This window comes from Convolutriloba macropyga, chromosome 14 (assembly GCF_964194025.1).
Source record: "Convolutriloba macropyga chromosome 14, txConMacr16.3, whole genome shotgun sequence".
Taxonomy (NCBI): domain Eukaryota; kingdom Metazoa; phylum Xenacoelomorpha; order Acoela; family Convolutidae; genus Convolutriloba; species Convolutriloba macropyga.
In genome coordinates this window covers 12,083,181-12,109,800 of record NC_134481.1, presented here as the reverse complement: position 1 = coordinate 12,109,800, position 26,620 = coordinate 12,083,181, and the positions used below count along the sequence as shown (strand labels likewise).

General features: G+C 34.5%; 1 long non-coding RNA gene across 1 annotated transcript; it reads right to left on the bottom strand.

Moving 5' to 3' along the window:
* Positions 1 to 4,739: 4,739 nt before the first annotated feature.
* On the bottom strand, positions 4,740 to 25,940 carry LOC142353134 (uncharacterized). The gene is made up of 3 exons (XR_012761028.1): positions 25,605 to 25,940; positions 18,929 to 19,040; positions 4,740 to 5,039 (listed from the first exon to the last, which is right to left on the bottom strand). It is a non-coding gene; the product is annotated as an uncharacterized LOC142353134 (long non-coding RNA).
* Positions 25,941 to 26,620: the final 680 nt, after the last annotated feature.

The window sequence follows — 26,620 nt, the reverse complement described above, 5'->3', positions numbered from 1 at the left end:
TATGTAAATGATTTTATGTAAATTACTGACCTGAATCTCAAATCAGGGCTCAATTAATGACAAATACTATTTGGAAAAAGATTTCCACGAAAATTTAATATGGTTTAAGAGTTAAGTTGATTGTTTTTACGGCTTTGACTAATTGTTTTCGTAAAAATTTTATAGACTTCTTGAGTTTTGCATTTATTTGTTATACTTTTTTAGCCCAACAACTTAGTCTCCCCAATCAAAGATGCAATAAATTTTTTAGGAGGTATAGATGAACCTTGACAATACCTTCAATTGTTATCTAATGTCTCTTATGACTTTGAATAAATTTGTTTTAGGAAAATATCTGTGAATTTTTGAACTCTGCCACTACTTTATCTTATTTCTCTCAACTTCGGGCGCAGCCTCAGTAAAAACAGGCAAATGCGACTTCCGTGTGAGTAATAAATAATTGTTAGAAACGGTTTTTTAATGTTGAACTTATGTTTTCCTTGGTTTGGTATTACGCGTTTTCAAATAATTTTTATTTCATTTTCTTCTTTGAGCATAATTGCAATTTTTATGAGTCCATTCCGTTTCCTTCTCAATTTATCTCATTGCTGGCAAATCTAATTGAAAGAAAGCTTGATAAGAATTTCGAAGAGCGTTGAAAAAGAGCGTTTCTGTATATATTAAGTGTTTTTGTTGAATAATTTATGCTTTATTGGGCTGAGACCAAGTTATCTCGCAAAAATTTGTGTATTTTTGCTGTCTTTTCTATGTTTCTCTTTCCTTGTGATGCTGTGAGCCATATACTTGATAACGATAGGTCTCAATTGCTTCCCCAGGATGTATAATTCCACCTAGATAAAGATTGCAGTTTATAGCTGTTTGTTTCAATGACTTTAAAACTAAATTTTTTAAAACAGTTTTTTTTTCAACTGTCTCTTTTTGCTTTCAATTTGGTCACCATGCAACTCAATTTCACTGATTATAAATCTCATTTCCGTTTGATGATTCAGCCACTCTTATTGCGCTTTGCTAAACATTTTGATTGATTGCTTCGACCAATTATTTTCAAAAAAATTTTTCGAGATTTATATACTGTTCAATTTTCGGGTTTCTTTTTGTTGTCGTGTCTACGTTGTTCTTTTATAGGGAAGGCTCCTTGATGTTCGTATGTGAAGAAAAGGATGATTCAAATTTCTTGCGGGTAACATTTTATAAGTATAGTGCTTTGCATAGAGTGATGTCGTAAAAGTGTTTGAAGTTTTGGCTTCTTTGTGTGTTTGTTATGTATTTGTTATTTTGTGGGTTCGCGGCGTGGTCTCATTATTAACATGCTCAATTGGTTTTCTGGGGTGTTGCAACTGAATTTATCGCTCTTTGTTGAAATCTTAAGTTTGTTCTGACTTTCGGAAATATTTGTTTCCAAAACAAATTTGGGTTTTTGAGCTTTGTCATTTTTTAAAATAGTATTTTGGTCAAATTGTAGTTTAGTTTTTGTAAACACAGGTCACAACTCCTTTGCAGTGAGCTATAAATTAACCTTTTTAACAGTTTTAGCTTCAAACTTTTGTTCCTCGGCTTTTTTACTACTTTTACTACGAGACTTCATAAAATGTTTGAGATATTTATATATTTATACATTTTAGAGGATTTATGTTTTCTTTTTGGTTGATGACAATAATCGTAAGTCCCATTGTCTTAAAGATATTGCGAACTTGAAGATTGGATTCTGGTATGTCTCAGTTGCTTCCTATGGAAATATTAATCAAAATTTTAGTGATTTCAGGTGATATCTTATGACATTAATAACTGTGAAGTTAATTGTTTCTAAAAGTAGACACGCATTTTTTAACTTTGCACCTCTTTGCTATTTTTTTCACTCTTTTTGTCAACCTTTTAACCATTCGCATTGAAAACCGGTCCCATATTTTTTCTAATGAAGTATAGGTTAAACTGTTTAGATTTTATCTGACGCGAGTTTGATTTTGTTATTATTTTTATTGTAGACATCGAGTTGTGGTCGTAAATAATGTTTGTTTTTTGATTTTTTAATGGTACTTTTTAGTAGCTCTATTATCAAGAACTGTCATCGGCCCTCTAGCGTGGCTTTATTATAGTCCATTGGTTGTTTATTGAACGATATCTAAGTTTTTGATCTCTTCATCATTTGGTAGTCAATTAAGTTAAGAATGTGGATGAGCGGGTTCGGAACATTATGTGCGTACGCACATTACCGAGCCTCCTAGTTGAATTTAGCGTTTCGTCTTCAAAATTTGACAAATATTTGTTCATTGTATTTGCAAAAACGATTCAAAACACCATTTTATCAATGGTTTCAAAGGTGGTTTAATAAATCCCACAATGGAACAATAAAAAGACTAAAGAAGTCTATAATTGGAAGTCAAAGTTAAAATTTAACCAAAAAATAACATTACTCAACAGCTTGTTCAAAAGTTTGAGTTGAAATTGGATGCAGAATATAGCAAAGTGAACTATAACTTACTGCTTCGAAATCACATTAACGTACTGAAATGAAGTTGTGAGGGCTGTTTTCCCATTAACAAAACCAAATAATAACAAGAAGCTCAAGCGCAAAAATGGAAACAAAAAGCTCAAGTACAAGTTAAATCATACATTAAACAGACAATATTTTGTCATTTTTTGCTATATTACTTTACGTAGCACATACTTACAGAACATCGGACTCTATTCAGAAAACAAAATAATCATCACCGGGAGTCTCTGGCCTGATTCAAAAACTAATATAGTCAATTGCACGGCTGTTAAAAGAACACTTAGAGAGTCGCTCTCTGAAGTGTTTATGGAAAGAAAAACTGTCATTGACACGAGAATTGGGTCAACTTGTGAAGAAGTGATATGGTGTTCTTTTGGCACAAAACACGGAAAACAATAGATTTCTGTTTGTACAGAAGACCCCTTACTTGTTTTTTTTGGGACATAAAATAAGAATGTTGCATTTTTTGAGGTCCATGGGGATCATTTGAGTATCCACATGTACAATCAACGAAATCAGTTCACCAGAAAACTTTCAAAACAATATTTATCTTGCTTGAAATAGCTTTTTACACAAATTTGGTACGCTGATAACAACAAGTTTGATTGCCTCTGGTATTTTGTTAAAAGTTCCTCAAAACAGTCTGGTATTTTTAAAGAAATTCCTCAAAGCAATCAAGTATAATTCCCTAGTTTATCAAAATGCACCTGTACCCAAAAAACTATCTCATAAAGTGTGGTAATAAAGCAAACTTAAGGCAAAAAATTTGAAAACTGTTTACAGTTTTGCAAACAGTTTCAATTATCTTGCAAGTTTAATTAACTATTCATGTAAATAATTAGTGTGAAACTCTACTTCTGTTCTTTTGTGTTCCTTAACTTTGAGAAACTGAAGAAAGTTTGTGAAGTATTCCGTAGAAAACGTTTTCAATTAGTTGTTTCCGAAATTAATAAAATTTTCCCAAATTAAATTATACTTTATACCTACTTAAAATGTTTCTGAACTTTGAGCAAACTTTGATTTGTTATCATTAGTCAACAGGATGGAAATTAAACCCATCAATAAGCAAGCAGAGACACTTACCTTCAAAAATTTAAATGTGCTGGCAGGTAAAAATTTACCAAAACATTGTGATTTTTCAAAAAATTTCGTTTTGCAGACAATTTTTTTGATCATTTCAAAATCTGAATTGTAAAAAATTCTATACCCATAAAACAAAAATAGATAGAAGTTTCTAGTTAACTAAATCTTTTGTGAAGAAATCTATGTTTTGTTGTTCAATTTAAAAAAATGTTGTGATAAAAAGTCTCCTGTGCAAAATTTTTGAAAATAATTTTTTAAAAAAAACTGCTTTATCAAAATTAACTAAAATTGTTTTCTTTAAAATCTTTTCTGCTGGAAACGTTTTTAAGTTACAAAAAAATAAAAATTTTTTTGCTTTCAAAATTGTTTTTCGACCGCTCAAGAGGGGAATGGGTGGTTTGTTAAGGTAGGACTTGAGAAGCGTTTATAGTCCAGTATCGTTTCATCAAAAGAAAGAAAGCAAGCAGCAGATACTTCTGTTATTTTCTTGAAAAATGTACCAGATATGGTTTTTGTTGTATTTTATCCGGCACGTAGTTATGAAAATAAATAGGGGGGGGGGGGGCTAGCAGTAAAGAGCTAAGCAAGCTAACTCAAAAGAATTGTTCCGTAGAGTGGAGTGAATTTCTAATACTGCCTAAATTATACTGTGAAATTTTACATTGAATGAAGTTTTGCAGCAGCAGCATAAGCTTTAAATGTAGTTTACACACAAAAAATAGGTTCTAAATCAATTTTTTTTCTAGCAAAGTCGTTATTCTATGCTAATGTCAGAGGTCATGATGATATCAACAAAACATTGTTTTGTATAATTTTAGCTTCAATGTAGCACAAGTTTTTATATAATGCGTCGCAGGAAAAGCAATGTTGTCACAGTTTTAGATAATTTGCACACAGTGAATAAATTTTTGACCAAAAACAGCCTTTGTGTCAAATTTCAAAACTTTATCAAGTTGTCGATTGGTGACCTTCAAGAAGCATACTACAAGCTATCGCAAATTAAACATATTTTTACTGGAGTTCTTACTTAGGATATGATGTACAAGTGTTTTCTCGTTAAACTAGTTAGGATAATTATGAAATTCTATTTTGATAATTATGAAAACTTTAAATAATGAAAACTAAAATATGGTGTTAGATATTTTGGAAGGAAACAGTTTCCTTAAAATCGACACAGCTTCGTTGCCAACAACCACTGCGTCCATTGAGTAGAAGAAATCGGCTGTAATTCTATGGTTATGTCTCACTTTGAAATTACAGTCAAAATCAAGGTTGCATTCTTGTCTGAAGTTTCCATCAAACTTTATATCTCGTATACCATCTTTGAAGTTGGTGTTAATTGGGTATGCCAAAACACTGACAGTCACATTGGCGTTTTGTATTGACAATCGGTCATCCAATTTTGGTGGGCCAGACAAAGAGGGCAGATTCGATGATATAATTTGTCTATTTATTGGTCTTATTTCTAAATAGTAGAGGAAATTATTGTCGAAGCTGAGCATATTAAACATATATAACAAACGCAGTTATGAGCGTAATACATAGTATAGTTAAAGTAGCCTAAACAGATAAATTCGTCACTAAAAGCTAATCGAAGGCTGCCTGATTTGTTTTTGATTTTTCAGCTAATTTGACGTCACGGAAATCTGTTCAAAATTTGTCGACGTGCTTATCTGCAAATAATCCAAGTTAAAGTTAAAATAGAACTCACGTGTTAAGCAGTACAGAAACAACTCAAAGACTACCACAAATCTGTTGAAATCTCTGACGTTTGTTCATTAAATTGACACACAGTGCGTAATAAATCGCAAAATCTTGAGCGATAGACTATTCGTTGATGTTTTTTTTTCAGTAAATCAGTCTAGTGATTTTACAATTCTAAAAATATTTTGTATTCTCATAAAAAGAAATAAGTTTGATATTCTCAAAGTTTCTTACCGAGGAACTAATTTAAAAAAAATAATTTATTTGAAGTAAACCACCATTTTCTCTTACTGACTGACAGTAATTAAGCTCAGTTTCATTAATTGCTTTGTGGAGCAGCTGAAAGAAAATTCACAAGTGAATTTCTCAAAACAATTATTGTTTGTGACTTTTTTGAAAAGGTATTTAAAATTATTTACAAATCGGAAAAAAAACAGATAGCCGTTTCTGCACGTCACTGGCTAGAGCGATACGTGGGGGAATCGTGCAAATTTTATTTATAGCCTGAGTTTTAAATAAAAAGTTCCAGCAAATTGTGATTGCTTCACTTCAAGACTTTTCTAATCTTCAGGCAAAATAATGTCAAGCTATCAAAGCCGAACGATTACCTTTTGAGACTAAATGTGTACAAGGCGGCTCTGTAATGTGCGACTGCACATAAGTTTCCGACCCCGCTCATCCACAATTTTGGCATAATTGTCTACCAAATGAGGAACAGATGGAGAAACACAAAAAATTCAGGCATTTTTCAAAAAAAAACTGGTGTATAAACGAAAAGATAGCCTCCAAAGCAAATAACTCAGAATGATGCATTAGATTGATGAGACGCGCAAAATCTTGAGCGATAGACTATTCGTTGATGTTTTTTTCCAGTAAATCAGTCTAGTGATTTTACAATTCTAAAAATATTTTGTATTCTCATAAAAAAAAATAAGTTTGATATTCTCAAAGTTTCTTACCGAGGAACTAATTTCAAAAAAAAATAATTTATTTGAAGTAAACAACCATTTTCTCTTACTGACTGACAGTAGTTAAGCTCAGTTTCATTAATTGCTTTGTGGAGCAGTTGAAAGAAAATTCCCAAGTGAATTTCTCATAACAGTTATTGTTTGTGACTTTTTTGAAAAGGTATTTAAAATTATTTACAAATCGGAAAAAAAACAGATCGCCGTTTCTGCACGTCACTGGCTAGAGCGATACGTGGGGGAATCGTGCAAATTTTATTTATAGCCTGAGTTTTAAATAAAAAGTTCCAGCAAATTGTGATTGCTTCACTTCAAAACTTTTCTAATCTTGAGGGAAAATAATGTCAAGCTATCAAAGCCGAACGATTATTTTTTAAGACTGAATGTGTACAAGGCGGCTCGGTAATGTGCGACCGCACATAAGTTTCCGACCCCGCTCATCCACAATTTTGGCATAATTGTCTACCAAATGAGGAACAGATGGAGAAACAGAAAAAATTCAGGTAATTTTCAAAAAAACTGGTGTATGAACGAAAAGATAACTTCCAAAGCAAAAAACTCAGAATGATGCATTAGATTGAAGAGATATGCCGATATTAAGAAAGCGAGCGAAGACGAACGGCAAAATCAAACAACAACCATAAACATTAATTACATCAAAAAAGTAATGTCCGTTTTAAAATAACAAAGTCAAAATAGCGGCAGACAAAAACTGAAAATAAACCAAAATAACTTGTAATTCACCAGGAAAACAACGATTATTCACCAGTTCATAATAAAGCTTGGTAACAATTAGACAAAAAAGAACAGAAACTTTAAAGTTAGAAAATTTTAAAGTAATGAAAAACAATAGGAATCAACTACAATATCCCATATGGTTTACAATTACCGATGCTTCTATAAAAGAAAATAAGAGCTCTTGGTATTCAATTTTTTATGCAGTTACAAATAGACAACAAACTAAAAATCAATTAAAACTTGCCAGAAAATGCTTTGGAAGCTGTAAAGCCATACTTTGGCCCTCCAAACAATGTTTCATTGCACCTTCGTCGAACACCGATAATGTATAATGTGGCCGCTCAATATTGAAAATAAGCAACAAAACGACAAAAAAGAAAAAAAAATGCAAAATTATGTAATACTTGTTTTTTTTCGAAAAAAAATTTATTTGCAAAGACATAAAAGCCATTAATTAAAAAAAGAAAAACTTGAATAAGTTCAACCAATCTTCCACAGAAAACCCTCGAGACCTGCAATTATCCAGAATATGTCTTACGTCTACAAAAAGAACGTCAAATAAGACAAAAATTAAAAATTCATTTACTTTTTCTTGTGAAAAACCGGTGTGGAAGCCAGTAAAGTCATAACGAATTCTCTTAAAACATTAGATTTTGTGACACCAATCCGCTTTGACAACTTCCCTTCAAATGTATTATTTGACTTCTCATTAATGAAACTAGGTAATAAATAGACCAAAAAAAAGCAAGATTATGTAATACTTGTTTTTATCGAAAAAAAATTATTTCCAAGGACATGAAAGCCATTAATTAATGAAAAAATTTTACAGTTTCGTTTATTCTTCCAAAGGAAGCTCTCGAGACCTGCAGTTATCCAGAACGAGTCTTACCTCCACAAAAAGAATGTCAAATATGACAAAATTCAAAAATTAATTTACTTTTTTTTGTGAAAAACTCGTGTCGAAGCCAGTAAAGTCATAAAGAATTCTTTAAAAAGATTAGATTTTGTGACACCAACCCCTTTTGACACCTTCCCTCTACAAAAATAATATCATTTTTAACCTTTAATTAACGAGACTAGGCAACAAACAGACAATAAAAGGAACAAAATTGCGAAGTTGAAATGTTTTTTTTTTCATTTTGGAAAACAATTGTTTTCAAAGTCATGAAAGCCATTATCTATCTTCTAATATCAGAAAATTGGCTCATCCAGGCTTCCAGGAAAAGCCAATCAAACCGGATCATTGTACAGGAAATTAAATACGACTAAAAAGACAAAGTAAAAGCGACAGTAAAAACAAAATTAAAAAGTTCAATTAAATTCTTCGAGAAAGTACTGTCGAAGCAGCAAAGAACCACAATCTATATATTTAAGGATTTAAATAATATCAACTGTGCGTTATTTTGAACGCGAAAAATGTGATATATGAACTGACAATAACGTGATGATTTGACAAAACTAGAAAACATGAAAAATGGCAAATACATAAAAAATAAAAAAAAATTGTGAAATCTAGTAGTATCAAAGCCAGAACACAATAACTTAAGGCATAAAACCGCAATAAAGACCAAATTTGAATTCAGCAGAAAGAGGGAGCACTTTTTGATTGCTGACACTAAGCTACAAAATGACTAAATTAGGAGAAAATGGAGGAAAACTTCAACAGGCCATTTTTTATTTAAAAATCAAATATTTTAAAAGTCAAACCATAAGCTTTCAACCACTCAACTCGATAAATTAATTTCGAGCTAATTAGGAAACCAATAGGACCTATCACTAGTGAGCTTTGATATGAAATGTTCTGTTATTTAATTAATATAAAAAAGGTCGAATTTTTTTTATGAAAAACCGACTGACGACAATCCTAATTATTTTTTGGATTGTAACGGTCCAAGGTTGGTACAGAACTAGTCCTGCTAATGCTGACTTTCATTGTACCTTAGGAATATTTAATTTTTGGAATGTCATTGATATAGATATTTTGTTAGTTAAAAAATCAAAAGTAAATGCTTCGTTTTTTGATATTCAACGAATAAATTAGCAAAAAACGGCAAAGTTTTATTTACAGAGCACTCTCAACGGAAGTTGAAGTGGAATTAGCCCCCTTTTCAGTCTACAAAGATTGTGTTAGTGGTGTTTGGGTGTGCACTTCCTGCAAATTTAATCAGAGTGGGCTAAAGAAACTTATTTCGTGCTGTTTTTGATGAAAAAGTCTGAATTTTGTGAAATGTTTATCCAGAATTCGTGACAAAAAAATCAATGAAAATAGCCGACAATTTATTTTGTCTCTAAACGTAAAATCAAAAACCTTTCTTGAAAAATTTTGTTAAATTTTATCAAAATTGGGGAAATTTTAGTCAAAAATTCCAAAAAAAGGTGAATGAAATCAACGGAATTCACTCTATTTTCTCGAAAGTTTGAACCTCGATATCTCCCTGTCAAAAACGAAAATCAAAAAAATCTTTTTAATTCCATATTCTACGCTGGACAAGCTTTCTAATGATACCAGTCTCAACTCTCTACGATGAATATACCGATCGGCCAAAATTGCCTGAACAAAAAAACCCATTTGAGTATATAGTTCCTCCCCCCCCCCTCAAGAGGGGTCGGAACAATTAAGCAGAGCAATAACACTTGATAATGGATAAAATAGTGCACGAAATCTAACTGAAAAAACGTAAAATCCAGGGAGGTTTGATATTGCTAAGATTAACTTGGCGGCATGAAGCTTCGTTTCTCGTTATTAGTGGGAGGTCAGCCTTTACATTTGTTCCACCAACATTGGCTGCTGAATACACACTGCCGTGCTATCTGATACGGAAAAATTTTCCGGAAATATCTTCAGCAAAATCAAGACACGAAGACGCCTTTTATTTCTGCGCCCGAAATTACATGGTTTGGTCAGCCTCAGAACGACGGAGGGTGTGAACAGACATGGAATTCATTGCAGGTGTTTCTGATCACACGGGGTTTTGAACTCTTTGGAAATCGGTCAGAGACGGATTGAGCGCACTTAGGGCTCGTCGAAGACGGTTTCGAGCGCAATTCACTTGTATCACACAATATCATGTGCAACTGGATCTGATAAAAAAATTTCCTGCGCCCTTGGTCTAATTGGAAAACACTTCGTGCTGAAAAACATTTTTTTTCGGTTTTTGCGCTAGAGTGACTTAGAGCCGTTGGCTCTGCCAAGAGTTAAAATTACAGCCATTTCGTCATCAGAAACTCATCTAAAGTTTGATACCCGAGTCGAGAAATTTTCCGAAAGTTATGTAAGATATGCGCTGAAATGCGCTGATTTTTCAAAAAGTTCAGCGCAAAAACCTTACATAATAATGCGCTGAGATGTGCTGAAATGCTCTAAAATTTTGTAAGAAGTACGTTGAATGCATTGAAATTATGTAAGAAGTGCACTTAATTGGCGCTGAAATTTTGAATTTTCAGCGCCTTTTCAAAGATTCAGCTCATTTCAGCGCGTTCAGCGCATTTCTTACATAGTTTCAGCGCATTTAGCGCACTTCTTACAAAAAATGCGCTGAAACAGCGCTGTGATACACATGATTATCTATATTTATCGAAATCTCTACGTGTACTAAATTATCAGTTATCCTCTATTTTAATATTTATATCATGCAATTTATAACTAAGGTCATGACTTCTTATTATTCACGTATAAATATATTCCCGCTAGTCTATTAAATTAATTCATATTTTGTTCACAGTATTTTATTATAAGTAATCATAATTTCGATAAGCATTCTGAATTCAAGTTATCATTGTAAACGCTCTTCATTCTCAGAGACAATTTCTAGATTGGATTCGCACCGCGATTCTATTAAAAAAAGTAATACGTTCCGCGTAAATTCGGATTCGCACCGCAATTCCAATATAATTCTAAGACAACGCATTCTCAGTGCTAAGACAACTCTAATTGCTAAACGCAGCTACAACATGGCAGAGTCAGCATTAAAGGACAGTGGAAAATCTCCACTCGGAATTCAACCCTTCTGGGAAAAAGCAACTCTAGAGCCTCCACTTCGATGGGAATACTGGAGGACACAACTCAAACTCGCAATTCTTGCCCTTGAAGGCATTGTAGTGAACATTCTCCTGGCTGACCCTCCAGATCATGTCATTTTGCCCCCCGAACCGGCATAAGGAGATGCAGTCGAAAACCCTACTGCACAATCCGAACGAGATCGACGCACTCGTAATGAGCAGGCAAAGACTGCGTGGAAAAATCACTGCCAACGTGTTGCGGCGGTAGGCATCCTATGCGGAGATAAACCACGGCAACTTTGCGATCGAAAAGCATCTTCACTGATGTATTTGAGTTTGGGAACGGAAGGGCGACGAGTATTTAACTCTAAAAACTCGACTGTTAATCTTGACGAAATTTCAACACGGAATCTTTGGGATGTCCTGAATAAAACATTTATTCGAATCCATAATATAACGTTCGACCGATATCTCTTTCTTACACGGAAACAGCAAAAGGGGGAACCGATCGAAAAATTCTACGGCCAACTTATAGAACTCTCTGAGAATTGTGATCTCGGTGAAAAAGGGGATACAATTATTAGAGACGTTTTCATCGCAAATATGCAAAATAAAGACATCCAAAAAGAACTTCTCAAAGAAACGGTAGAACCTGATAAAGCTTTAGCGATAGCAATCAATATTGAAATGGGTACTCTTAATCAACTTAAACTTAATGCAAACAAAACTGAACTCAATTCAACAGTTAATCAAGTACAACGGATGCGCATCGCGAATACTACTCCCTTTTCTTCTATGAATACTACTGCACGGAAAAAGCCCACAACCTATCACTTCTGTGGAATGAGTTGGACCCCAGAACACCGCAATAGAAGCCCACCACGCGGGAAGAAATGCAACAACTGTGGTATTGAAAACCATTTCGCAAAGGTCTGCCGGAAACCTAAAAATCCCAACTCTTACCCAAAACCGAAGCCAAGAGTTAATAATGTTGAATAAGATGATCAAACTGATGATGTTAATCATATCTCGGCTGATTTTGATCCTGATTTGGAATCAAACTACTCATCGGATGAAGACAATTGTGTAGCTTCAATATCTTCGGCAGACTCTACAACTTCTGTAGAAGCAATTAATCTCCCTGTAGTGTTTGGAAACACAGCAACAAACGTTCTGGTGGATTCGGGTAGTGTATATACACTAATAAATGAGTCATTGGCGGACTCAATCATCTCCCAAGATCTAAACTCGAAGTGGATACGCGAAGCGAATCCCGAACAATTGAAAACTTTCTCTAACGAACCCATTCAAACGCTAGGCATCCTTCAAACGTCTATTCGAAGCAACAATTGAAATGCGAATCCTATAGAAATTCAAGTAGTGACGGATGGTCATCGTCCTCTATTGGGTAGAGATCTCTTTCCTGCTCTTGGTCTTTCTATCCAACAATCTAATAATCAAAAGACAGTTAATCAGGTAGATCACGAATACTGCCCAATCAAAAAGCAAATCGCAACTGATTTTCCTGATCTAATCTCACGATTGGTAAGTCCAAAGTGCATACAGTTCGTTCAAAATTTCATCGAAATTATACCTCATCACACCAAAAAGGCCGTCGTGTCCCCATAAATTTATTAGACAAAGTATCTGATGAATTGAAAAAACTTTCAGAACAAGGACATATCGAGAAATTGCAGGAATGCTCTGACAAGAACTTTGTTTCCCCGATTGTAATCACAGTTTAAAAATACCAGTCCGTAAAGTTAGCTCTTGATTCTAAAGTTCTGAACAAAGCTATTCATAAAAATAAGTACCAAATGCCCAACATAGATAGTCTTATTGATTCGATTTCACAACATATTAACAATTCTAATCATGGTGATAATGTTTTTTTTCAACGATTGATTTAAAATATGCATATAGTCAAATCTATTTGAATCCGGATACCGCACGCCATTGTAACTTTGATATTATTTGTCGCGACGCAACAGGTACGTATCGCTTTAAAACGGGATTTTATGGTCTTACGGATATGCCAGCAGAATTCCAGAAAGCGATGGATTACACACTGGTTGGTTTGTCTAATACTTACTGTTCTCTCGATGACATAATTGTAGTCAGCAAAGGCACTAAGGAATCGCACCTCAAATACGTTTACAAATGTTTGCAGAAACTCGATGCTGATAATCTCAGAATTAAATTAAGCAAATGTCACTTCGCAAAACATCAAAAAAATTGGCTTGGTTTCACATTTCCGCAAAACGGCGTTAAACCTGTAGAATCAAAAACCGCAGCAATTGCAGGAATTAAAGTACCTAAAACACTAAAACAATTACAAGCATTCTTAGGCAGTGTTCATCATTTAAGCAAATTTATTCCCAATCTTGCTAAAATTTGTCACCCTCTCCGACCCCTTTTGAAGAAAAGTGAAAAATTTATTTGGACTGATATTCACCGAAAACATTTTGAGTATACTAAAACCGTAATCGCAAACGCTACAGAGAATACTCATTTTAATCCAAATTTGGAAACGCGAATCAAATGCGATGCATCTCGCCAAGGACTAGGCGCTGCGCTTGAGCAATTGGATTGTGACGGGTGGAAAACGGTGGCTTTTGCATCTCGCTTTCTTAATAATACTGAAGAACGTTACAGTATAAATGAATTGGAATTGCTTGGTGTGGTTTGGGCCATCGAATATTTTAATTATTGTCTTTTTGGAAAAAATTTCACAGTTTTGACAGATCATAGAGCACTTCTGTCGATTCTTAAATCTCATCGTTGAAATAAATCCTATAATAGCCGGTTAACACGATGGATTGATCGTTTGTTACCTTTCGACTTTAATATAGAAGATATTCCTGGTACTAGAATGGGTTTAGTCGATTATATTTCGCGCCAACCAAATCAAAGAGCAAAAAGCATCACTTAATATGATGAGGAATTCATGGTAGCAACAATTTCCCGCATTCGCGACCCAATTACATAATTTTTTTGTCACCCACATTAAATTCCTTTCCATAGGCAGCACACTACCAGCACACGCAATTTACAACTAAACACGCCGCGCGTCCACTCTTGCAAACCTGCTAAAAAAAGCACGCATATTTCAAATGCCTCAAATAATTCATTCACTACTCGAGCAAAAGTAAACAATTACAATTCTAAATTCATTTCTGCTTTTAATTGCCACGCAAATCACTTGCTTCAAAATAATACTAAACCCGCAGCGCAAATCCACTCACAAAATTTCAATTGTCGTTCTATCACAAATCCTGATCAGCAAATACATCACATAACAAGGTCTGCAAATGAGTCGCCGCAAAACAGCCCCACAGGATCCCCACAGACTCCCCGAGTGACGTTCCGCACTCAGTCAACCCCCATAGCAACTACTAGTACAAGTCACAGTAACACCCAGGCCTCATCATCACCCGACAATCAGGATATCGAACATTCTTGGGAGGAGATTTTCGAAAACAACCCTAATCAGTTGTTTACCAAGTCCTTCCTTGCGATCCTCACTAGCAAGGATGCGGTGTTAAAAGAGATCCGAGATTGTGTCATTCAAGACGACGAGGCTCGATGTAAGGAAGTCAGTCCTTATGTCCACTCCTTTTGGAAAGACCATCATGTAAAGTCTGGCTGTTTGTGTGTCGACCAACGCGTCGCCATTCCCAACTCCATTAAGGAAGCTGTATTGGAATCAATAAATATGACACACCCAGGTAGTTGGGGAATGATCTCTCTCTCTCTCAATATGCATGGTGGCCATACATGCATAGGGAGATTTTGGCCAAAACTTCAGATTGTGTTCCGTGTACGGATATTGGGAAGAATCTCAAACCTATTATCCCAAAATGTAAATGGTATCCACATAAGACTTGTCAAGAACCTAATGAAGAAATTCAGATTGACTTTGGGGGTCCGATACTAAATGATCAATATAAAAATATATATTTCCTAACTTGTATCGACCGTTAATCAAAGTATCCGACAGTTAGAATTTTTGAAAAAGCTAATGGCGCAAATGTAGTGAAACTCCTTCGAGACTATGCATATACTCACGGCATACCACGACACATACGTTTAGATCAAGCAACTTAATGGTTGGTAAACAAGTTACGAATTACTGTAATGAAAATAATATTAACATTATTGACGCTCCGGTTGGCGATCATAGAGCTATTGGATTAGTGGAGCGAATGATCCAAACAATAAAACGCCGTTTATCTTGCATGAAAGCTGAAAATAAAGACACATTTTCAACATCTAAAGCCATTAAACAAATAATTTCTGCTTTACGTTTAACAAGGCAGAAAACTACACAGATAAGACCGTTTGAAGCTCATTTCGGTCGTCCTGCAAATACTCCTTTACTGAATATTAGTACTACTCCGTCAAGTCTAAATCTCACTTACGAAAAAATCATTAATCACTATTTAGATGCTGATACAGTTCCCGCCGACGAATTCCTGGACGCAGCTGAATGGGTCAACCCGAACCGAAGTGACACTGAGATTGAAAAGAAAATGTGTCAGGCATCACTAGACGCGGGCTCCCGTTATCGAGATTCAGATGATAAGGAATCTCGATTCATTACCCACCCAAAACTCACAGACCCCATTCCCCGGACAGAGAAGTCTCTCAGCGTCAAATTAGCTCGGAAACTCCCGAACAAAAGGAGAGCGAAGAGGCAATTAGCTGGCCTCTATGAGGTCCTTAAACCAGGATCATTCGTAACGAAATCATCACCTACGACGACGATAATTAACGAACCTGGACGATCTCCAGTAAAAGTTTGCGATAGCGATGTGGCCAAATTTGGAACCAAAGCAGAGCGATCAACCAATCTCTGGATGTACGCGCAACGACGTCCCGCACCTTATGAACAGACGACTGAGAAAAAGATCGCGAAACACAGTAACGATTTGAAAAGACAGAAGAGGGGATAGATAAAGATTCGCCACCGCCACCGTGACACTAATTCTGTAGTTTCCTCAGTAAATTCAAATGTTTCGCGCGCTCTGACAGTCCGAAAACCCGTTAAGCCACAACCTAAACGTCGTCGTCAAACAAATTTAATTAAGCCAAGCGATACTGCAACGACCTCTCCACAACAATTAATTTCCATTGTACCTGCTCCACCGGCGCCTACTACACGAAACTATCAGGAGCCACCCATGTCTTTCACCTCCCAAGATCAGACTGAAGGTCGTAAAAGAAAACAGACTCAATTTTACGGCTTCACAGACGCAGATATCTCCCCAACAAGTTCTTTGGCTTCAACTAGTTCGTATAAACGAAAGAAACGCAAAACCAAAAAGGGGAAGAAGACTGAAAACTCTGTAGTAGCGCTTATTCAGGATGCCGAACATTCAAGAGTCCCCTCACCACCACGGCCGGACATTCAAATTTGACAGACCTCACCACCAGATCCTCGAATCAGGTACTACGAGTACGAGCAGGAACGTGAGTTATCAGTCTGGGACGCTGAAAATGAAATTTAGTGAAACAATTAAAACTTTGCAAACTCCTTTAAACTCCTTCATGTCAATTTTATTATGTATTCGCTTTGCCAATCCAATGTTAAATGTGTACGTTAAATTTAATTTATTTCATTTGTTTCTCAATTTCTCATTTAAATTTGTTCCTGTATTTGCTCCGCGAATTCACTTTCTCATGTGTGTGTGATGTTATTGTACTTACTCCAATTTGGTTCATTTGCATGTTACAATTATACACTGTATTCGCTTTGCGAATCCACTGTTATTAGTCTTTTTGTTCATTTAACTTAACTTTTGCGGCACCTTTCCATTCATTGTTTCTGCTTATGCACTCATCATTTCATCTCTTCTTTTTGTTAATTCTTAAATTGTAAATAAATTTTCAATTTTTCTGTCATGGGGGAAATGTGATACATATGATTATATATATTTATCGAAATTTCTATGCGTACTAAATTATCAGTTATCCTCTACTTTAATTTTTATATCATGCAATTTATAACTAAGGTCATGACTTCTTATTCTTCACGTATAAATATATTCCCGCTAGTCTACTAAATTATTTCATATTTTGTTCACAGTTTTTTCTTATAAGTAATCATAATTTCGATAAGCATTCTGAAATCGAGTTATCATTGTAAACGCTCTTCATTCTCAGAGACATTTTCTAGATTGGATTCGCACCGCGATTCCATTAAATAAAAATAATACGTTCCGCGTAAATTCGGATTCGAACCGCAATTCCATTATAATTCTAAGACAACGCATTCGCAGTGCTAAGACAACTCTAATTGCTAAACGCAGCTACAACAGGCGCTGACATCTCGACCCGGGTAGCTTTGATGAGAATCAGTTGGTACAATGAAAAAGAAGTTTTTTTAAATGAAAAACAGTCTGAGTGTAGTCTTCGGGTCAAAAACATGCACAAATGGCTTATAATACAAATTGTTGTTTCAACATTTTTGTTTTTTTTCCAGTAGAAGAACTCTGAAAATAAGAGTTCACTGAGTTGTAACTTTTATTTAAAACTTAAAGTTTGCGAATTGTTTTGGTTATAGCCATATTAATTGATTTGTTCACGTTAACCGCTATACAGGCTTAGACCTCAAATTATGCAAAAACAGTCTAATTCTAGCAGAGCGGTCCAATATTGACCAGGTCTAATGAAAGGATCAAACAAAATTACACGGGCCCGCACAATTTTAACGGCTTTTTTTCATGGCCGAACAAAAGGGTTGACAAAACTCGTGGAAATCATTTATTTGAGATTTTTGTTCTGTGGATGCGCAAGCATTTACGCGCAAAAGCAACATTGCACTGCAAGAAGCAGTCAAGAGAAATAATGCATGACTTATGCCAAAAAATTTTACGAAAAAATGAATACTTAAGATAAATTAGGTGTCACAAGAAGTAGGCATTATTATAATTTTGTTCGGTGGAACTGAATTAGTTGGTATGTCTCTTACGTGGATCATTTCCTAGACAAAGTCTTTACCCTTATTTTTCAGTCAATTTGATTACAACAAATTTAAACTTTTGATTTATATAAAAACAGTGTTCCTTGAAAATAGCGCAATTGCTATAAAAACTTCAAAATTATTCAAAATTATGAAAAAGTCGTGCCTGTTGCCTACGTTACATGCAACAAGAAACTCTTAAGGTGCATGAAAATTTTTATTACCAGTATAAAAAACCATGGGTTCAGCTAGTCCTTTATTACCATTGGGCCGAGCTAAAATCCAGCAGCAATAACTTGGGCCGAACTAAATCTCAGCAGCAAAAACTTGGGTCAAGCTCTTATCTAGAATATAGCTAAAGTTTTTTCATGATCAAGCATGGTCTTTTCATAAACCGAGGCCCTAAATTTGAGCAGGTGTAATCTCTGATTATACTATTTCGAGCGTCGGATCTCATTGGAGTCAATTATGAGCTCATTTGAGACAATTAGTTACCTGAGTCTGATTGGGTACGGTTTCGAGCTCACTCAAGTAAGATCAGAGTCGGTTTGAGCGCAACTGTGTCTAATCAGCGACAGTTAAAAGCGCACTTGAGTTTGATCCGAGACCATTTTGAGCTCACTTGAGTCTGATCAGAGACAGCTTTGAGCAAATGAACTCAACTGAGATTTTTTTGGTCTGGAACAGTCTGATCAGAGATGATTTTTGTCCGGGAGCTCAGCCTGCTCATGAAAAGGTCATGCACGACTGATAAAAATGTTTAATTCAATTTCAACTGGGATATGTTTGTTGGACAGTTAATTTTTTGTCAATGAAATTTTGACCCCCCTCCCCCCACGAGACTTGTCAATTCTTTTGACACGTAGAAGTCCAGTCTAAGGTAGCGTGATCACAAGTCGTTTCTGTTTCCGGGATTTCATTCTTTCCAATTAGGGCCAGCTGATCTGCATGATTGCAGGAAAATAACTGCAGGAAAATACTTACCTTTAGGCCTGTGCAGTTGGAGTAAAAAAATAAACGCGGAGAGAACAAGTAGAAGGAAAATAGCCCGAAACAAATTCAATCGAATAAATCGCAAACTTAGAGGGAACCTCATCTAATTTTGCATCTTTGTTTGAAACTAATTTCACAACCAAATGAACACAAGATTAGTTCAATTCGTTTGATATTTCGCCTGAATAGATTAAAAGATTCGAGATGTGAAAATGTATCCGTCGGATATTTCGAACCCCCTCCCGCCCCGCGCCTTTAATGTGAACAAAAGTTTTTCCCTTAGCCATGCGGACTACCAAACTACAGTGTTACTTTGCAATAATGCTAATTTGTAGAGCATTATAAGAGGTGCCATTAGCCCTTTCCATTATTTTACACCGCCAAAAAACAAGACAAAAGCAGCAGTTTTTCGACAACGACAAAAATTTTGCTTTTCATCGCCAGGTGGTCGGAGCTGTGAATTCAACAAAAAGTCAGTCAAGCATCTAATCGTATGACTTTTCCTTTTATAGAAACTTTGCAAATTTGAAAATATTGCGTGGCCATAGTAGTATGTAGTATACGTACTCAATCTTGTCGGACGTTTGCACGACTCTTGTTTTAAGATTTGAGTTGTAGGTTGTGTGGAAACAATTGACACTAGGCCAATGTAATTCAATTTTGCTTGAAATTACACCTTTTCCACCAAAACACAATCTAATTAACAAAATGAAAGAAGTTCTAATTGATCTTTTCTTTCAGAAATATCCCTATTGATGCTAATAAGGATAAAAAAGGCAATTAATAGTTTTGAATTTACACACCGCACTGTTCAGTTATTGCGAAAAAAATTCGGACAACAAGCCTAATTAATTACTCCATTTGATTTTTTTCCCACAGAACGCAAACTTTATTGAAATTTAGACCGCAAATTTAGATCACACTGACGACAGTCATCTATCCAAAAAACAACAATTGCCTTTGGCCAGTACCATCCAATTTACAATTACCTATGAGTTAATCTTGAATCCTGGTAATACTAAATCAATTCTTTTCCAGAATCGATATTCAAACGATGTTATAATTTTGTATCTAACAAATATGCATGCCTCTTTCGGCCCTATATCAATAGTTTTTTCTATTTTTATCATTTCAAATAAAATTAAGCTTTGCATCTCATAAAAAAGATGGTGCATTAGGGACAAGTGCAGCTGTCAAATTTGGAAGGAACATTTGGACTATCTCTCGCATCGTTCCCACAAAATACATTTTGAAAAATGTGAAATTGTTTTTAAATGTAAAATATAGTCAAAAATATACTAAAAAACTGTCCATTTTAAAAATAGTTAAAACAAATTGTTATTTTGTGGTCTTTGTACTACAATATTTCACACTTTGGGGTATTCAATTATCATCACTTAGAATCCACAATTAAGATAAGCATTTTTTACTCTTCGTTTATGTAGCTACTAATCCAACTTCAAAGACGCTTGGACAACAACAAAGGGAGCGGACAAAATCGGAATCTTCAAACTACATAGTGCAAAAGTTATAAAAACTAGATCTGAAGAGTTTGTGTTTTCTTATTTTGATTATATAATATACATTTTTATATATATTAAAGCTTATCTATTTGGTGATTTTTGTTGTTGAAGTCTGAGAAGAACTGTGAAACTGCATCATATCAAAATGAAATTTTTCCAATGTAATTGATATATATATATATATATATATATATATATATATATATATATATATATATAAATACGACAAAATACGACCTACTTTATGATGCTTCATAATTGACATACATACAAAGCAATTCAAACCTAATTTGGATGAGTTTGACTTGAGTTAATAATAGTTTGGAGAGGTTTGATACCATTTTATGCAAACTCTAATTATTACATAAATAAACAAACAAATTAATTTTACTTCATATACACCGAAGCCTGGATTTTTAATATAAGGTCGGGTCCACAGACTAAATGAATTTATAAAGTATGATTTATTGAATATTCGTAATTTGATTAATTAGTAAAATTTTTTACAGTTTAACATAAAAACAATCTCATCATCCGAAATCAAATTTGACAGATTTGGGCAGCAAACACAGCTAGCTTTTAAGATGGATTAGTACCGCTTTAACAAAATCAAAGCTAACCTCATAAATCTGATTTCCCAAAATCCTGCTCACATGACCTATTGTGGAATTTGGTGGCTTCATTTTTTGAACAAATTCCACAGTCTTAAGTTGTCGTCTACCACAAAACACGTAATATACTTTGTATAATAAATATCAGATAGCGCCTTAGATGGAAATTCTTCGTTTTTTAAATTGCTATTAACTTGGGGATTTTTTTAGCTTCTATTTTATCTAACTTCTAGCAATGTAATAATCAAAATATCCATTCAACTATAAGTCAATTACAAAAAGCTTTTTTCAAAACGGAGAAGAACTTGTTCAGCGTTGTTGGAAATCAACCACCAATAGCTTCCAGTTACCAGCTGCCGGCTAGTATTTGAAATTCTGGTCATTTGCTATTTAGTGCCTTAAAGCAAAATCTTGCATTTATAAGTGCTGCCGTTGGTGATCGACTTAATCAACTTACACCGGTTGCAGTTTGAAATAAACAGGCAAGATGTTGGTTGCAAATGGATGGGAAGGGACAGGGCTTTCTTAGTCCACCTTGTTAAATAACGTTACAAGAGTAGAGAACAGGTCTCAATAGCCCGAATTCGTAGATCCGACAGTTTTTCCAGGTTGAAATCCCAGACCAAAACTACTTCTGCTCTGACCATCTCAGATTAAACTTGGATATTATCAGGCTGTCCAGGAATGCAATGACCTCTGATCAGACTTTCATGAATCAACTCTTTTTAGAATAGTACATATAAATTTTCTTATTACCAGTAGGGCTAATTTCTTAATTTATGCTTCTATTCGTCCCTTTTGACACAGTTCGCGATGCCTAGGATTCATTGATAGTTTATTCAGAATGACTTAATACAAGAAACGATTTGATTTTCTATTATTTAGAATGTTTTTGGCCATTTGACCAATAATGTCGCGTCATTGACATTTTAAAATATGGGTATTCTATAGAGTGGAAAAATAACAGGAACGCTCGGTAATGTGCGATCGCACATAAGGTTCCGACCCCACTCATCTACAATTTTGGCATAATGTTCTACCAAATGACGAACAGATAGAAAAACCTAAAAATTCAAGTATACAAAAAAATTGGTGTATGAACGGAAAACATAGCCTCCAAAGTAAATAACTCAGTGAAGTAAAAAGTGCTGCATTAGATTGATGAGATATGCCAATAATAAGAAAGCGAGTCAAGACGAACAGCAAAATCAAACAAAAACAAACATTAATTACATCAAAGACTTTATGTCCGTTTTGAAAACAAATCTTAATAACAAAGTCGAAATAGCGTCAAAAAAACTGAAACTAAACAAAATAAATTGTATTTCACCAGAAAAGGTATGGGACCATTCCAAAATGAGGCTTGGTAACAATTAGACAAATAAGAACACAAACAGTAAATTGAAAAAAATTTGAAATTACTTGTTTTTAAAAAACAAGTAATTTCAAAGTAATGAAAACCATTAGAAATCGACTAAAATATCCCATATATTTACGATTAACAATGCCTCCATAGAGGAGAATTAAAAACTGTCGGTATAAAGCCATCAGCTATCTACTTAAATAATATTATCGGCTCAGGTGTTCTTCAATGAAAAACCAAAAAAACCCGGTCATTGTACAAGAAAATTCATATGACTAAAAACACAAAGGGAAAACGACTGTTAATGACACAAAGGGAAAACGACTGTTAACGACTAAAAACACAAAGGGAAAACGACTGTTAATGACAAAATATAAAATAAAAAAATTAACTAAAAACTTTGACAAACTTGTGTCAAAGCCGTTAAAACCATAATCTATATCTCCAAGAATTTTGCTATTATCAATTGTGTTGTATTTGAAACACCAAGAATTTGATATATGAACTGTCAATAACGTGATAAGGTGACAAAACTAGAAAAAATGAAAAATGGGCAAATACCTAAAAGAAATATAGTAGTATCATAGCCAGAAAATCATAACCTCAGGCGTAAAACCGCAATAGAGGATAAATTTTAAATCAGTCGATAGAAAAAACATTCTTTCTTTGCTGACACTAAGCTAAAAATTGACCAAATTAAGAAAAAAATATCAAATTTCAAGAAGCCATTTTTTATTTAAAAATCAAATATTTTTGGAAGTCAAAACGACCATAAGCTTTCAATTAAAACAATAGAGGCATTAATTTGGAGTTGATAAGGAAGCCAATTGGACCTATCACTACTGAAATTGGAATTGAAATGTTCTGTTCTTTAATTAATGTAAAAAAATCGACTACTTTATTTTAAAAAAGACCGATTGACTAATATCCGAATTTTTTTTGGATTGTAAAACTAGCCCTGCTAATGCTGCTGGTCCAATAGGAAGACTTATTTTTCGTATGTGACAGATATAGATAATTTGTTATTAAAAAAACAAAAATAAATGCTGCGTTTTTGATAATCACCGAGTAAAGGTAGCAAAAAAACAGCAATTTGTTTTCATACAGAGCACTCTCAGCGGAATTTGAAGAAAAGATAGCCCTTTTGATCCTGCATAGATTGTATTAGTGGTGTTTTGGTGTTTACTTCCTGTAAATTAAATCAAAATGGATTAAAGAAACTTATTTCGAGCTGTTTTTGTTAAAAAAAGTCTGAATTTTGAATTATTTAGCCAGAGATTTTGACAAAAAAATTAAATAAAAACAGTCGACAATATTTTTTGTCTTCAGAAAATCAGCAAAACTTTTTTAAAAAAAATTCACAAATTTTTGCAAAATTGACGAAATTTGAGTCAAAAATTCCGAAAAATGTGAAAAAAATCAACGGAATTCACTCTTTTTTATCAAAAGTTTAAACCTCGATAACTCCCTGTAAAAAACGAAGATCAATAAAATCTTTTTGATTCCATCTTCTACGCTGGACGAACTTTCTAATGATACCAGTCTCAACTCTGGACGATGAATATATCGATCGGCGAAAATTGTCTGAACAAAAAAACTTATTTGAGTACATAGTTCCTCCCCCCTCAAGAGGGGTTGGAACAAATATTTTGGTAGTAATTTTTGATTAAAATCTCATGCGTTCGAAAATGTTTTTGGTCACACTTTTGTGCTTTCAATACCAACCGGATTACACTTTCATGCGTTTATTTGCCCAGCTTCAGGTGATTGGACCCTCCCCACAACAAAACGACGCCTGATTTCAAACGCTTGTCCAGATTCTAATGGGCTTCTAAATTTGTTCAAACAATTAGATTCGAGTACACGATGCGCAGGTGTTTCCTCAGAGATTGTTTCTATGATCAGAGGTCATTTCTGTCTGTCTGGAATCTCAACGTGGCTTTACCTATCCCAGGTTGAGGTCCAGACCCAAACTGGTTTATGATCAGACCCAGTCGAGCGCACACCCATGTGTTCCCAGACCGAAATTACAGGGTCTGGAAGGAAGGTCGAGCGCACTACAGTCTGGACGATGGTCTGGAGATGGTCTGATCAGAGGTCGAATTGGTCTGAAGAGTCTGATCATAGGCGGATTCGAGCGCACTTGGGTCTGATCAGGGGCGACTTCGAGCGCAATTGGGGCTGATCATAATCTCTTCGAGCGCATTTGGGTCTGATCAGAAATGTTTTCGAACTCAATTGGGTCTGATCAGGGACCCTATATTTTTTGCATTTTTTACGGAGAGATGTTGGCTCTGCCAAGAGGCAGTCATAAAGTAGCGTTCCGATCAGAGACTCATCTAAAGTCTGATAGCTCTGATCAGAAAAAAGGAGTCCAGCTGATAGCAGAGGCCGGTCCCCTTCAGAAGAAATTTTGATCAACTGGAGACCACGATGCTTCTTATGGAAAGCTGTCTAAGCTCATCCATCGAGTCAGAAATGTACACTAAACGGTACACTAAATGAATTTTGTTCTCAACAGTTGGGTTTCGTTTACTTTAGCAATACTTTTATAACTGATTTCTCCGTAGATGATTTAAATACTGCAAACTTCATTTTTTTGAAATGAATGTATTATAGCAAAATTAGAAGATTTTTCATAAGTAAAATCTTTCTCTGATCAGACTATCTCGAGCGCACTTGAATCTGATCATAGTCTGATTAAGGTCTGGGCATTGGTCTGAATTTGAGTCTGGACCATGGTCTGAAGATGGCCTGATCAGAACACCTTCGTTCTGAAAAGTCTAATCAGAGACCCTTTGTGTCTGGAAAGTCTGATCAGAGGTAACTTGGATCTGGAAAGTCTGATAAGGGTGACATTCCGTCTGAAAAATTTGATCAGAGATAATTTCGGTCTGGAAAGTCTGATCAGACGCAAATTTGGTCTGGACCTCAACCTGGGATGTAATGTTACATAATTAATACATAATATTACATAATATATTACATAAATAACATAATTATTTCACTTATTTAGTACAAAAAATCTCTCCTATAAATTAATATTCGCAAAATGGAACATTTTTAAGCCTTAGGAATCGCATCTTGGATGGGCCAATTCGACCCTGATGACGTAAAGTAATGTCACCCCCTCACCACTATTTGTCAACAAAGATGCAAAAATTGAATACTTCGTTTGCACAAAACAGTTATAAATAATAATAAAAATTTAAAAAACTTGTGACGTATATTTGGAAGCGAGATACACTGGAAACGTTTCCGGCTGAAGTTACCCTGTCATTATTGGAAATTTACAAAAAAAATAACAGACCAACTTCAGATATATAGCGTACAACGAAAAATGTTGACACACATTGTGCATGCAATGTTTAATAAATTGAATAAATAATAATAATGTTGAGAAAATAAACAATACAAAATTAAGAGGCAAAAGGTGTTACAGTCATTAAACTGGTCAGCTCTGGCAGATCATAAAAAATGTATAGTTCAATTCTGAGTCATTAATATGAAAATGTACCAACTTGATTGTGAACAGAAGCTGTCCCGCGTTATGAGAGAGTTGTTCAATGCGTCTGAGCGCATGTTCACAACTTATTGAGATTTTATCAAAAGTTCACGTCTTATCATAAACATTTGTAACGATTAAAATAAAACCAAACAAGAAAACGATATAATAATAATAATTGATTTCAACGTGAAAAGTAAACATCTAGCACGAGAACATGGCCGAGAAAAACTTGATGGGACACAAACTTGTGAAAAGCAGTTCTAATGATGTAACAAGAATTGTGATAAACATTTCATTCATTCACTTGATAAACAATACATAAAATCAACAAATTATAACTTATCCTCGATGTTAAGTATTCCTTAAAATCAAATCCCTGCTGAAATGGTCGCTTGACAAGGATCTGTAAACTAATGTGTAGAATTGCAAAACGTTTATCAAATTGACCCAAATTCAGCGTTCTTTTTCTGTTGTGAAAATGGTGATAAACACAAAAAATTGCAATTGCGATCAATTTTTTCGAATTAGAGTTAAAATTTATATCACTTGAAGCTAAAATTGTTTTTTTTTTCGACTACAAAATACAAACACTATTCAAGAAAAATCAAAAATATGTAAAAGCTGTTGGCCCAAAACAATGAATTTATTTCTATTAAAAAAATTAATCATTTTTCAAAT